The sequence below is a fragment of the Hetaerina americana genome, unplaced genomic scaffold (assembly GCF_022747635.1).
Source record: "Hetaerina americana unplaced genomic scaffold, ioHetAmer1.1.p SCAF_6, whole genome shotgun sequence".
NCBI classification, from domain to species: Eukaryota; Metazoa; Arthropoda; class Insecta; order Odonata; family Calopterygidae; genus Hetaerina; species Hetaerina americana.
Window position 1 is genome coordinate 70,138,721 of NW_027287205.1, and position 15,503 is coordinate 70,154,223.

Genomic DNA, 15,503 nt, shown 5'->3' on the forward strand with positions numbered 1-15,503 from the left:
AGGACCCATCTTTAAATGTTTTTAATAAGTTTAATCTATATTGTAAACGCCGCTGTGTAAGGAAATCCCAGCCTAAATTTTCTGGCAAAGTAGTTACGCTACTGCGTTGGTCATAGCAATTTTTGACAAATCTAGCCCCCCTCCGCTGAACTCGTTCCAATTCCGAAATTAAATTTATCTCTTGCGGATCCCATATACTGGCAGCATACTCCAGGTGGGGCCTGACAATGATATGATATTTTTATGTCATATGATGTGATATGATGATGATGTGATATGATGTGATATGATGTGATATGATGTGATATGATATGTGATATGATGATATTTTTATGTCATTCGGAGCCAAAACGGAAGAACTGACCATCTCAATCCTATGGGGACTAAATGCCGTGAAATAAACTTTGATCGGAAAAATATTTCCCTTTATATGAACAGGAAGTAAGTTAATGTACAGGTATATGACACCATATTTAATTAACTTTAAACATTAAACCCATATTTAAATTAATAAAATATCCAATACGCTTTAGGACTCTTACGAGCAAAGGAAAATCATTTCCATAAAATAACAAAAATATTTTATTCAAACCGATGAAAATTTTCAACACTTCCGGATGTAGAACAATAACTAAAAAATAATGTATAAATAGCGTAAATCATTGCAAGAATTATTCGATAGTACGCAGAGGCATTGATTAGTAGTAAACACGGAATAATATATATTTCGGACAAGATGCTTACAGAAATTTTTAAAAGTTTTTGAAAGATGGACATTTATACAAGAAGCCTGAAAAAGTCTTTTGGTTTAATAGTTTAGATTTACTTATTAAGTGTTGATATGAAATTAAATGTTGGAAACATATTTTACATGCTATTTAAAATAGACACATCCCACCCGTTTTTCCTCGCAAATTTCAACTTAATACACAACATGCGTATTTATCTGTTAGTTCCCACCCTTTTTTTAGACTCTTATGTATATAATATTGTAAATACAGGTATTAATTTTAATTTGATCAGTTCCAGAAAGACGCAGAATAAGGTATATTTGAGTATGGAAATGATAGGGCCTAACAGTGTGATTAAACTCCTTCATTTGGAAGGTTATAGTGCCCGTCAAATCCACGATCCTCTCTATAGAACGGTAGTTTAATATGACGCAGGTGTGAGGGGGAACGGAATTTTCCAACTGGCCACATGTCCTTCACAGACTATCCAAAAAGTGGAAGACCATCCATCACTCACAGACTATGCTGTCACAATTAAGAAAGTGGAGGGCATTATCCTGTTGGGTCAAAGAAGAGGTAGCATCTAAATGTTCATGAATGAGAATGATATTCGTTGCGGCTTTACTAGAAAAATTATTCAAGATGGAAACATGTCAAAGTTCTCAGCACACTGGGTTCCATGACTATTGACCCTTTTTCAGGTGCAAACACGGCGCAAACAGCAATCGCGTCCACGGCGCGACTGGCAATCAAAGCGATGTGGATTCGAAATTTTGCCACATTCGCTCTATTCTCTCGATCTCTTCCTAAGCGACTTTTTATTATCCCCAGAGCCCAAAAAGCCATCCCGTGGTCATAGAACTGAGAACTCAAATGACGTCATTCTACAGGTAGAACAATGGCTTTCGACGCAATCTATTGAGTTCTATAATGGCAGCCTTTTTGTAAGGCAAGAAACGCTGGGAGAAATGTATAACTCTGAGTGGTGACTACTGAGATAAGTTTTGGGGAAAAAAATTTAAATCTAGATTCTATCTCGTTATTTTTAGTAAAAATTAAATGTTTACGTTTGCCTCTGAGTTACGTTTACGTCACCCCTTAAGGTTGCCTCTTTGTACTTCTTCATACGTAGTCCTACATATTTACCACCCCGGTTGACAATGGAAAATATAACCATTAAAATAATCTACAACCTGAGAATCGATGGAGAGATCATTTTTACATATATTCAGTATTTATTTTTTAGGTATAATTAAAGAATTAAAATCAAAGAAAAGTGCAAACATAAAATATAGACCTATTTAATTAAAAAAAATGCATATGGTTGGTTAAAGTTGGTTAAAGTACGAACACGTCCAAACTTATTTTTATTTTGCTTTAAATAAGTTGATCTCTTCTGCTTTAGCGCTGAAGGTAATTTCCAGAACCAATTCACCCCCATTGCTATCAAAATTACAATGGCAAAAAATGTTTCTTATTTCCCAAAACAAACTGATTGCACGCCCAAATGAACGGGTTTATTCCATCTCTTTATCAGCAGGCACGATCGGTGCCGGTTGACGAATATGAGCCGATACGTTGTGGCACCTAACTTCATCCTATAGGTGTAGCAGACGCGACTATGGAGCGTCTCAGGAAAAGGATATCTTTACATTGAAACACTAGTCCGCACGGACCACTCTCAGGTTGTATATAAATTTACTGATGTGTGTGTACCTCCATCAAAGCGATTAGCATCCCAACTTGCCCTCTCACTTCAAAACGGTATTCTCTGGTCTCTTGAGCGAAAATTAGAGCCATACATGAAGCCGCAAGAGACGTCATCTCTGTTCACTCGGATATGGAAGGGTAAATCCCCCGAGTAACTTTATTATCATCATGCGGCGGAAATGGTAATATCCGCTAATGCATCAGCGTCGTGTTTACATCTCAATGAGGTAAAAGTGTAACCACTTCCGAAAGACTAAAATTTCTCCTTCTCTTTACCCATTATATGAATAAACTGAATCATTTCGTGTTTATTTGAAATAATTAAAAAAGAAATTTTGAATTATTAACTGTAATACAAATTATATCATTATTACTGCATCGTAGTCTACGGTTTAAGGTAGAATTTGGGCGGGCCCAGACTGAAAACAACTATTTCTTTGCCTTTCCTGACAAAATAAGTCACTAGGCAATAGAATAAACGTTACTTCAATTCTTTATACTTCTTTCCTCCCTTCATCCCGTTTAACATAAATATCCTATTCCTACGCTCTCCTTGTTCGTCTGACTCTATTTACCCTCTATCTACCCACTCTCTATCATTCTTTAACGTTGCTTGCTTTAACATCGCTTGGCATAATGCTCTGTATCAATCGTCCCTGCCTCTTTCACATTTTCACGCTAATTCTCTCTCCCCCTCGCCTGGCCTCGCACTTCGTTTTTCATTCCGCCTGCTTTACCTTTTTCATCCATCCACAAACCCATACACCAAAAACCTCCAACCTATGCCTATCATATTACTTCATGGATCCCTGCTGTTGGAAAACCACTCTCCATATAAAATATGTTCACTAATATTTTCTCAATATCCTTACTAAACATCTCCGTTACCAATATTTTCACCCTTTCAACATCTTCTTTGCCTAACGCAATTTTTCTTCTAATGTCTTCAATGGTCAATTTAGGTCCAAAAAACTTCCAAGAGAGGAAAACTATTGCGCCTGTAAATTCACTTTAACCAAATCGTAACAAGGTATTCGTTCAGCAAATGTAATATAAAAGAAGTTTTATTGATCTTTCATTGATCAACAGAAGAATTTTTTATTTAGCTAATGCAACACTGCAAGCACGTGTTGCAATTACAAAAAGGCTATGGCCAATATTGATGCTTCTATATCATTATTTACCAAACCCTTTTTGAAGGAAGCAACTTGCAACCAACTGTAAAGCTTTGAAAGATCAAACACGACCTAGATATACCTATGGTTTGATCGAAGATAAAGTCTCATGCTATTACCAGAAACATTTTTATTTCTTTTCCAGCATTACGCAGACTTTTACAGATTAATACTAGTACTGCATTACGTTGATGGCATAAACCAGGGTGAGAAACTATGAGAAACTGATTTCAGAAGTAATTGATTTACGATACTAATTTTCCTTTTTAAATTTGACACTGAAACAGTTTAAGTGAAGGAAACCAAATACTCTGAACGTTGACCCTGCCGCATGCCATTGCGGTGATTCATAGGGTAAGATATAGATGTACTAATCACATTTTGAAGAAAGAATTGGCCAGACACGAGTAATTTACCAATAACTAGGAAGGATATATTTCAAAATTCAATAACAAAATTGAGAGCTTTATTTGGATTGTAACTATTGGAATACAAACATCGTCTTTTCTTTTAATCATTTTTGGAGTTTTAATGAATTTCTGCAAATTCCTCGCGGGCAGACCAGGTGCGCAGCAAGTACCCTCAAAGTTGAGAAATTTAAGAGTCCCCAATAGAATATAGGTCCTTTGCGATCAGAATAAGGTAATTGGATGAAACTAATGAAAGAAGAAGTTTCATAAGATGGTAAGACGTTAGGAGGGGATGGAGATAAATTGAGAAGAAGAAATTTGAGGAGCAAAAAGGAAAACCAAGTAGGGAAAGATTTTGCAAGTTGGAAAGGGGGAAAAGTAAACCTATATTAAAAAGGGATAAATTTCATTTAAGACTGAAGATATCTGAAATATTGAAAAAGTGCGTATCTAAGAAAATTATTTTTTTCTCATCCAAAACGTTACATTAATTCAGCTCTGGATCTAAAATGCAGATATTATTTTCAAGTCAGCTGACAATTGATGACATGGTATAACCAATAACAGGAATGTTTCCAAAATTCCTTTGCCATATACGAATATTCTACTTTCCATATACTTTTAATTTAATTTAACAAATATAATATATTCTTATTAATTTTCTAATCGGTTACTTTCATTCCAAGCCTAGAGGACAGTTTTGTAGATGTAATGGCTCCAAAAAACTTTTCTTGAGCCGAGGAATCCTAAGCACATATTAGTCTTCTTATACTTCCTTCTACATAGCTCTACGTTACATTCTTTAATTTTCTTTCCTCGCCTACCTATCTAATCATCTCGTCCGTCATCTAAGACTGCCTTGACCTTTTGTTATTTACTGGTCCTATTTTTTCCGTTTGCGGCTTTGAATGCCTCTGCTTTGATGTTTTTCATTTTTCCTCATTAATATGCTGGTCCATTCACTTGGTCATAATTTTCTCTATAGCAGTCTGATACTCCTTTCTAGTCACTTTTATTGATGCCTCTTCGTTCCAACTCCTATACCGCCTTCCCTGCTTTATCTTTTTGAATCGAAAGCTAAATGTCATGATTACTAAATGATTACACTGGGGAAAATGTAAGTATTGATTACGCTGCTCCTAAATTCGTCTCTAACCAAAATAAAGTGTAACTGATACCTTTCTTAGCCTCCAGGAGTTTTCAAAGTACTATATACCTACACCTTTTGCGGTGTCGAAACTCTGTTCGCCGCGATTGATACCAGTTTCCTGCAGAACTCTTTCGCTCTCTTCCCTCGGTCATTTCTTGTTCCCAAACCGTAGAACCTTAGATCTAGTTCTAAATATTGCGTTCCAAGACATTATCACTATTAAATGATTCCTTCCAGGAGCACCCATAATTATTACGCCTACTTTATCTTACTTTTCTTAATACTAAAGAAGTTTTACCTTCGTGGGTCACCGTGATACATGTATTTATTGCTAAAAGTTTAAGAATTAATGCAGATAATATTCAAATGTAAAATGCTTATTCGAGACATGTGACTCTTATGAAATTTCAGGAATGTCGGCGGACGGGTGAACATTATCAATAATATTAAAAGTAATTATTACAAAAAACATTGCTCGTACTTTCCACTCATCTTGTAAACATGGTATACTTAACTGATTACGGCTTGCGTTAAGTTAATGAGACTCCATTTACTTATGCTCAAATTGACGGTTATTATTTCCAGTGCACATCATTTATGTTCCTTATAGGTATGTTTTAGACTTCATAATTGATTGATTTTGAATATTTGTTGTTTCTGGAATTCTATCATGGTCGCTTTAAATTACTTTAAAGCATTCGGTTATTTGAGGGATTACCTAAACACAATGTATGCATCGGTGAGGAATGGATTTCATTCCTTATATCAGAGTTTTGGGTAGTATCATTAGATTTACACACTTCTTCGACGGACTCGAAGCATTTCTGCACACTTTTTTTCATCAATAAGCGCCGGTTGATTCTGTTGTACCTTGCCATGTAGTCTATTTTCTTTTTCCTCTTGACAAACAAAAGAGTTCTTCAAACAGTTTTCTCCGCTGAAGGGCGTAATTTTTGTTGCCATTGATTGGTTATTCAATGAACTAATTAGGTTAATTACCTCACTTGGGTATCACAAATTTATACCTGTTCTCCATAAGGAAACATTTCTGTCGCTAAAAATTCGCAGTGGATGACTAACTCCTTAGGTAGTTTTACTAAGGTTTAAATTACCGCTCCCAAAGTAAAGTGCGGATCATTTAGATTTTTAATTAATTAATTCATTTACATTTATTGATTCACTAAATGTGACAGCGCTATTTCCTCTTCCCCCAACTCTGAGCTGCTTTTATTAAAATACAATAAATTCAATGAAAAGAGGTTGAAACTCGTAGCTAAGCACGGGTATTACACTAGTTTTCTGATATTTCCGCTGGCTTTCTTATTTATTTTCTGATATTTCAACTGAAAATCTTCCTATTTATAAGCTTCGTGGAGTTAATCGTAGCATTATTTTTATCAACCAAATATTATTCAATGGAGAGAACGTATTCAAATGCAATATATTACTGACGTCAAACCTCATTATAAAAAAATTAATATTTATTCTAATCTAATCGATTAACAATGTTATAATGAAATGCTACATCCCGGATTCCCCAAGAAATGAAAACTTTTTTATCAGTATTAAAAAAGTCTAGCTATCAGAGCAATACTACCCAGAATTACAATGCATCCTATGCGTAAGAAATACAATAAACTATCCACTTTAACTGGATGTGAAGCTAAAGTTAAGAATAACATGTAGGGACAGGACTTTTATACAATCAATAAGATTACAATGTACTTATCAATCAAAGAACTATTTTTAAAGCACCCAATTACTGTCTGGGTCGTTAGAAAATGAACTTCAACACGAAAGGGCAAATTTAAATGGCACTCTAGGTCGAAGTAGCTCCCTTCATTAAATTAGTATTAAGCTCCGTCAGTAAGGGCTTCATCAAATGCACAGGTATTCGACTAATTCATGAATTAAGTACTAGACTGGGGTACATTCTAAGCGAAAATTGCGTACAACGGTACAGATCAATTCTAGTGCGATTTTCATTGCATGCAAACGAAATAATTAAAGAGAGCCTCAGACGATCGGGTCCCGAAGACTAATTAACGTGAAAGTTTAGCAGGGCCTCCAAAAAGGCCGTTGCTGCTTTTGAAGCGAAAAAGAGGACAGTAAGCCGAGGTGAGAATGAGGAAGAATGCATGAATTAGAGAGGGAGGAAGGACGGTTGAGATAGTCCCAGAGGCAGTCCACTCCCTCGGTCGGGCCCTTCGCACACAGGCACGCACGAAGTGGACAGCACCGCACTCTCTTCGTCTCTCTCTCTCTCCTTTTGAGGGCTGCCGGGAGCTCGCTACAAAGAGGAAAAAATAATAAAAAGGAAATAAAAAGTTCAAAGAGGGTTTTGGGAAAAACCAAACGAGGAGGAAAAGAGAGAGGCAGAAACTAGAAAGCGAGCTAGGGAAGAGATATCGTAAGTATTAGTACGGGAGTGGAAAGGATATGGAAGCACGGCGTTGATAAAAAATGCCCTAGAGAGAAAAGAAGGATGGTCCTGGTGATCCCTCAGACAGAGAAAAACCAAATCAGTGAGGAAAAATGTCCTATTTTTAACTCCAGGCGATGGTTCTGCCTTATTTCCTGTTTCCAATGGTGGACGATATACAGGCGTGTTGCGTAGATAAAAACTAAAGAAGGGTTAGAGATGTCTGGAGGAGGGGTTTGGGCATTTTATGGATCACACTGAGCGAGTTTTTCCATAAAAGTCCAGATGGATATGCAAGCTGAAACGGGGTCACGAAAAGAAGGGAGCCATGAGAAAGGGATAAGTGAAGAACGATTTGAAGGCAACCAGGCCCAGTTTGTGCCATGCAGTCTCAGGAGGTATACATAATCGTAAGCATGTACGCTTCAAAAGAGCAAGGTAGAAAATTCATATAACATAAAAAGGCCTCTGGTCTCTAGTTTAATGTTATCATTCAATTGATCATTCAAATTAAAATTTTGGTTTCCTAATTTGGCCTCCTTTTCCACTGAGCGGATAGATGAAAATGAAAGCCACCGTTCGTATATAAATACCCATTTATTGAAATATTTCACCCCATCACCCTCCTAAAGTGCTTGCAACCTTTTCTGATCCTTGAGGAGGAAATAAAAAGAGGGGTGTACCTTAGAGGACTTGGATATAATGTTGTGGAAACGCTAATTTAAAACTAACTGTAAATAGGGGAATGCAAGCGAAGAAATACTAAACATGACCAGGGTAGAGAGGAAAAATTTGGGTGAAACTCAAATTCATTCGTAAAATTGGAAAAAAGAGATCCAAAGGGGTAGTAGAAAGTTTAGGAACGCAATAATATCGATAAAATTTGTTGTTCGGTTGTGACGTTGTGCTTGGCGCAGCGTCACTTGCCCAGTTCGAATACGCGCGCCTCTCTCGCGAGCCGTAGAACGGCGGGGCGCTATCTGTTGGCGCCGACAATGTATGTAAGAAAAAAGAGGAGCGGGGCGCGCCGCGCGCGGAGAGTGTCGGCCAACACGTGGTAAGGAGAGTTCGTTGTGAGATGTCCGAGAGAGAAGGTCGTGTGCTATCATCGTCGAGTCACCGACAGCCTGCGAACACCGGGGGTGCGCGTGCCAGCAACCGACCTCGCCGTGTGGGCCCCCCGCAGGCCCCGACCGGAACATCGGGACCCAGCAGTCGACAGCGAGGCGGCCATCTTCGGCTGCCGCCGAGCGGCCACCCAACATCGTGGCCCAGCAGGCGTCGGCACCGCGCGTCATGTTTGCTTGGGAGCGCCCACACCTTTTCTTGTGATAATAAATAGTTCTTATGAAGTTTACTCGTCGGAGTCCATTTTTATGCGCCTCCTTGCGTCCCTCGTGATTTCAGCTGAAGAGCCGCTGCCCACCCCGGGGCACATCAAAGGTGAGCGAGCCCTCCCCTGGGACGAGGAGTGTGATGGGCCAGGTGACAGCCAGCGGCGTGACTCTGCGGCTAGCCATGCGGCTAGCCTGGCGCCCTCAAAACAAGTAGAGTCACGGCCTCCCTTGTCTCGCGGTATCGGGGAAAATTTATCTATAAATTAAATGCCGCGTCACAAATGGCGCCCAACGTGGGGCAGCCTTTCTATTGTTGTGCGAGAAAAGTGACAATTATATTTCGAGAGTGCGCATGAGGCGCGAGTGTAAAATGGCGTCGCGTCGGCCTTGACGAGGCAACAATGGTGTGAAGGAGAGCGAGCGGAGTGATACCGGCATGGTGTGCAAAGCGTGTGTGTGAGCGGGAACGATGCGTGATTAACATCGCGCGAGCGCAAGTTATTACGTACAGCTCTTTCGCGAGCGGTATACAATTTTTCTATTTGAATTATAAATTAGTCCTTTTTTTTCGCTATACATTTTCATGAAATAAAAAAATTTAAAATTCTTTGTGAGGGAAGCAGTAAATAAGAGATTATAATTTCTACTCAATCTTTTGTACTTGAATGTGGTTTGTGCGGTTGCTTTGAGTGGTTGCTTGGCGTTGAGGGTGGGATGAAAGCTGTGAACATTCCCGAGGCGACTTGTTTCCAGTTAAGTTGCGGAGGGACGATCGGTTTCTAAGATTAACTACTATTATTGGCGTGATGGAAGCTCCGTGCGTAGCCACGTATCCCCAGAGTGGCAGAGGATCCTTTGAAAAGAGGAAGTGGAGTTTGTAATTTTTGAATTTTGAGGTTAGGTTATGCTTTTAATATAGAATACTGATTTATTCTACCCTATTTGTTATAATAACGGTAGAATAGGGAAATGGCTTTAGATTAGGATTAAATATTTTCAGTAAGCGTATTTTAGGTTAGGTGGGGCAAATCCTTTAATTATTCAATAGGTTAAGAATTTTCTTCTTCCTAATTTACAATGGAGGGTGACACTGGATTTTTGGCGAGATATCAGAGAGATATGAGGGCACTGCTACGGCATTCAGCGGTAAAGGCAGAATTTGAAATAATTAAGCAAATGAGTGAAGAAGAGGTGGAAAATGAGTTGTCAAGTAAAGGACACTCCTTGGTGGGGCCACTCTTAGTACGCAAAGAGCGATTATTGCGGGCTAAGCTTCTTTTGGCACAACCACGGTTAGGGACACCATGGTCAAAAGAATTGGACGAGGATGTGCAGCCTGACGATGTAACCCTCTCAGGAGCTCTACACGCCTTAAACTGGGACGAAGACCTAGAGGCAGGGCGGAAAACGAAAGGAGCATGCAGTAAGGGGCATAAAAAGAAGCACATCGAGACGGAGAAAGTTGCCGCAAGCAACGGAGAAATTAATGAGGAACTGAACCCCATTCGGACCATTACAGCAAACGCAGCGGGAGGCCCTCAGCCCAAACTGCCGCTGATGGCCTCATATGATTTTCCGCCGCTGGGGGAAAGGAAAGAAGCGTCAGATTTGACCAGAGAAAAGGAAAAACTGCGCATTCTGCCTTCGGAAGCGAAATCAAATCAGAAAGAGATACCAGTACAGAGCGACCGCAACTCTGAGGAAATAAAGGAGTTGCGGAGTCAATTGCAACAGCAGAACGAGATGATCAACAACCTAACGGATGGAATTAGCCGAATTTTACAAAAAATGGGCAGTGAGAAGAACGATAAGGAAGTGAACTTGAGAAAGGGTTCCAAGAAAAAGTATCGGAGGGAAATAACATCCACTTCGTCATCTTCTTCAGAGTCGGAGGTAACGAGCGGGTCGTTATCTACTGACAGCAGTGATGACTCGGACGATGCATCAGGGGACGATGGACATAGACAGAGCATCAGCTATGAGTTAGGAAGGGCCATAACGAGACCTACGTGGTCTAGGCCTTCACAGGCGAGAGACCAGGGACCGGGCTTTGACGGAGCTTGTTATTCCTGCGGAGAGTCGGGACATAGGGCAAATGCGTGCCCGAGAGTCCAGTGTTTCAGCTGTGGCGCAAGAGGGCATATCAGTGTCAATTGCCCCAGTCGACCTGGAAGGACACAAGAAAAGTGCCAACTTTGCGGCAAGGTCGGCTTATTGGCAATTAATTGCCCTAATTGCAAACACCTGTTTACTCGGCAGGAAAACGGACAAGCGGGGAGTCGCCTAGCCCAAGCGGCTTCCCCGCAAACCAATCCGTCGAACATAAATCGGCTGAATTAGATTTAGATAATCATAGGAATAAGTCGATTAGGTTAGGAAATGGTGATTCGATTTTGGAAAAGCCGAGTTGGACAGCCAAATTTTGCGAACCAAATTCGATCAAGGAGGATGTAAATAGTGGAATAAAGAATTGTATAGAGAAAGGAAGGGAGATAAACTCAGATGGGCCAGATGAAACATCTGCTCCTGGGTCGAGTTGGACAGCCAACATCCACCACCCATCTGAGGCGTTGGCAAAGATCAAGGATGAAGAAATCTACAGATCGAGGTGGACAGCCAACCTCTATCGATCTGGCCAATGCAATGGAGCTATCAGGAAAAGCTCTCCAGCTGAGCAGTGGAGACGGACGGCCGACCTCCACTGCAAAGCTGATATTTGCTGTCCAGCCGTTGATTTCGCCGAGCCGAGCGGGTCAGCCCGTCTCCGCCCATCAAATCAACCGCATATGGGGCAGAAGGCGCATTGGTCGACGGAGTCAGCTCCGCTCTGCCAATCCGTTAGGTCGGAAGAAAGCGAAAGGGTCAAGTCCTTGGTAGGATCGAACAGGCCAGCCTGTCTCCAGCCACCAAAGCAAGCAGAGAGTGAGAGAATGAGTGAGAGGCCTCAGAGCATCTCGTCGGTGCCACAAAGCCCGCCGAGACATGCGTGGAATGTAGATTCTGCCCAGTCGCTTCACGCGGGCCGGAAATCAGAACAGGACAGCGATTATGAGAAATTGCCTCAAGTACTGTTCACTCTGGATCGGTTGTGTACCAACAAAGGGACGGGCAGGAATGAGTCGAGTGAGAGTGTGACATACCCTGTAACCATTGAGGACAAACCTGATAGGCTGTGTCCGGTTCAGGGAGGGGGAGTCGGCGTGGAGTCCACGCCTAGAGTGAGTTTAGCGAGTGTGACGGCAGAGAATAGAGACCAAGTCTCAGTCCTGATCGGGGGAAAAGAGTACATTGCGCTCTATGACCCCGGGGCTCAAGTGACCATAGTAGGTCCCGAGGTGGTGAAAAGGTATAAGTCAAGACTGAAGGGGTCAATGACTCAAGTGACGATGCCAATGACGCCCATACCAGCTAAGACTTTGGGATACCTAGATGTGACGATTACCATCGATGAAAAAACGGAGAAGATGCAATGGAAAGCCGCTGATTTCCTGTCTTCTCATCAAGTGATCGTAGGAGCGGATTTGAAAAACCTCTTTTCAATTGATACAATGTCCGCGGAGAAGTGTTGGAGAGCAAAAAAGGGCCCGTGGCCCCCTTTTGGAAGAAAGGGACAAGAAATGAACCACACATTTTCGCAGAATGCGCGGGTCTATCAGTCCTAGAGAGTTATCAAAGCGTAAGGCTCAGCGCACTACTGAGCGAATTTAATAGAGAGGATGTGAAACAGGGTGAGAAAAAAAACATGGAATGTGGAGGCATCACTACGCTCACTGATGACCAGAGAAGAAGACTGAACAAGGTAATAGAGCAAGCGATCACAGAGGGCCCGAAGTTAATGCTGCTGACAGAACACCATATTGACGTTCAAGGAGCAGAACCAATAAAACATCGGCCGAGACGAATGTCTCCTAGAATGATGGAAGTAGCTCAACAGGAACTTCAGAGGATGTTAGACGAGGGAGTAGTGGAAAGGTCGGCCTCAGCTTGGAGCAGTGCGCCAGTCATTGTCAAGAAAGCAGATGGTAGCGCGAGATTCTGTATCGATTACAGAGACCTTAATAAGGTTACAAAGAAGGATGCGTACCCTCTGCCTAATATGGATTCAATCCTTGACAAGCTGAGGAAGGCCAAGTATATATCGAAAATCGATCTCCGTTGGGCCTACAACCAGATTCCTATGGAGGAATCGTCTAAGAAGTACACAGCCTTTGCTATTCCTGGCTCAGGTCTGTTCCAGTTCCGACGAATGCCATTCGGTTTGACGAACGCACCAGCAACGTTCCAACGACTAATTGATTCGTTGTTCGGGCCAGAATTCGAACCAATAATGTTCGGATATCTGGACGACATAATCATAGTCACCGAATTATTCGATGAACATTTGAAATGGGTCGAAATTGTGTTGAGAAAACTGGACCAGGCAGGGCTAGTAATCAATAAGGAGAAGAGCGAGTTTTGTTGTACCAGGGCTGCATATCTTGGATATCTGTTAGACGCAGAGGGACTTAGACCAGATCCGGAAAAGATAGCTCCAGTCGTGAATTATCCAGCACCATCTAACCTCAAACAACTAAGACGATTTCTTGGTATGATTGGATGGTACGCTCGGTTCATAAAGGACGATTCGGAAATCAAGCTTCCATTGGTCAAGTTATTGCACAAAGGTCAAGAGTGGGAATGGACAGAGGAACAGCAGAAAGCGTTTGAGACATACAAAAGGGCCATTACAGAAGCCCCGGTCTTGGCAAGGCCGGACTTCTCTAAACCCTTCATCGTACAAACTGATGCGAGTAGTGAAGCAATTGGAGGTGTTCTTTCTCAAGTGAATGAGGACGGAGAACATCCAATCGTTTATGTCAGCCGAGTTCTCACATCAGCTGAGAAAAACTATACGACGACAGAGAGAGAGTTATTAGCTATTCTATGGGCCATAAAAAAACTAAGGCCTTATTTAGAGGGCTACAAGTTCCTCGTGATCACAGACCACTCCGCACTCCAATACCTGCGAAATCTCAAGGAACCTACGGGTAGGCTCGCGAGATGGGCGCTGGAGTTGCAGCAGTGGGACTTCGAGGTGGTGCATCGTAGAGGTAAAATCCATGATTTGCCTGATGCACTATGTCGTATGTACGAGCAACGATCTGGCGAAGAGAAGATCGCTGAAATTACGAAAGTAAAGGATGAGGACTACCAACGCAGAGTCGAGGAAGTCAGCAAATATCCGGAGAGGTATAAAAATTGGAAGGTCGAAGCGGGCCACTTGTATCGTTACAAGTACGATGAGCTGCTCGATCCAATCGCTGATTGTGAAGAGGGCTGGAAACTCGTGCTTCCAAAAGAATGTCGAGAGCGGGTCATAAGGGATGCCCATTGTGAACCTTCATCGGGCCACCTCGGAGTGGAAAAGACATTCGATCGAGTCGTACGAGATTACTATTGGAGAGGGGCCTATCACGACATTCACAACTTTGTGAGGCAATGTCAGGACTGTCAACAGTTCAAAACGTCGCAGCAAGCGCCTCAGGGACTATTGGGTAAAAGAACGGTAGAGAGACCATGGAGCATCGTAGCAGCAGATCTCATGGAGTTTCCGCTTAGCAAAGCCAAGAACAAGTACTTAATAATCTTTCAGGACTTATTTTCAAGATGGGTGGAGCTAAAGGCGGTCAGAGCTGCTACAGGGGCCAACGTGGTTAAAGCACTTGAGGAGCTTGTCCTATTTCGCTGGGGAACGCCGGAGTATCTCTTGACAGATAATGGTAGAGAGTTTGATAACAAATGCGTAAGAGAAGCATTGGCAGAGTATGGAATAACGCATACAACAACGCCTCCATACCATGCTCAGGCAAACCCAGTGGAAAGATCCAATCGAACGCTGAAGACGGCCATCGCGATGTTTGTAGAAAAATACCATAGAGACTGGGATCAGCATTTACACGAACTAAGGCATGCAGTCAACACCGCGAAGCAGGCCTCGACTAAGATCTCGCCAGCCTACTTGAACTTCGGAAGGCATCCACTGCCAGTGAAGAGTTTGCGGCGCGAGCTTGAGAAGGGGGAAGGCATAGAGAGCAGATTGGATCCACAAGCGTGGAAAAAGAGGGCCGATAGGTTAGGCTTTTTACGAGATTTAGTAGCCGAGAATATAGAGAAAGCTCAGAAAAAACAGGCGCAAGCGTATAATAAGGGTAGAAGAAACATCGAATTTAATGTAGGAGACCTAGTAATGCGTAGGACCCACCATCTGTCCAGTGGGATTGATAGGTTTTCAGCCAAGCTAGCCCCTAAATTTGAAGGACCAATCGCGATACTAAAAAAACTGTCTCCAACAGTCTATATAGTAGAAACGCGTTCCAATAAGCAAAACGCGAAAGTAGATATTGGTGACTTGAAACGATATATAGCACCAAGATCCACTCGTCAAAGTGGTGAGTTCTCCGAGCGCCAAGCCCACGGAGCACACTCTCAAAAAAATTCCTTATGAATTTTGGTATTATGCAATAGGTCAGCATTGTGTGTTTGCCTCATGTTATCTTGTCTGTGTGTCAAAGTGAGCGATTTATTGTTC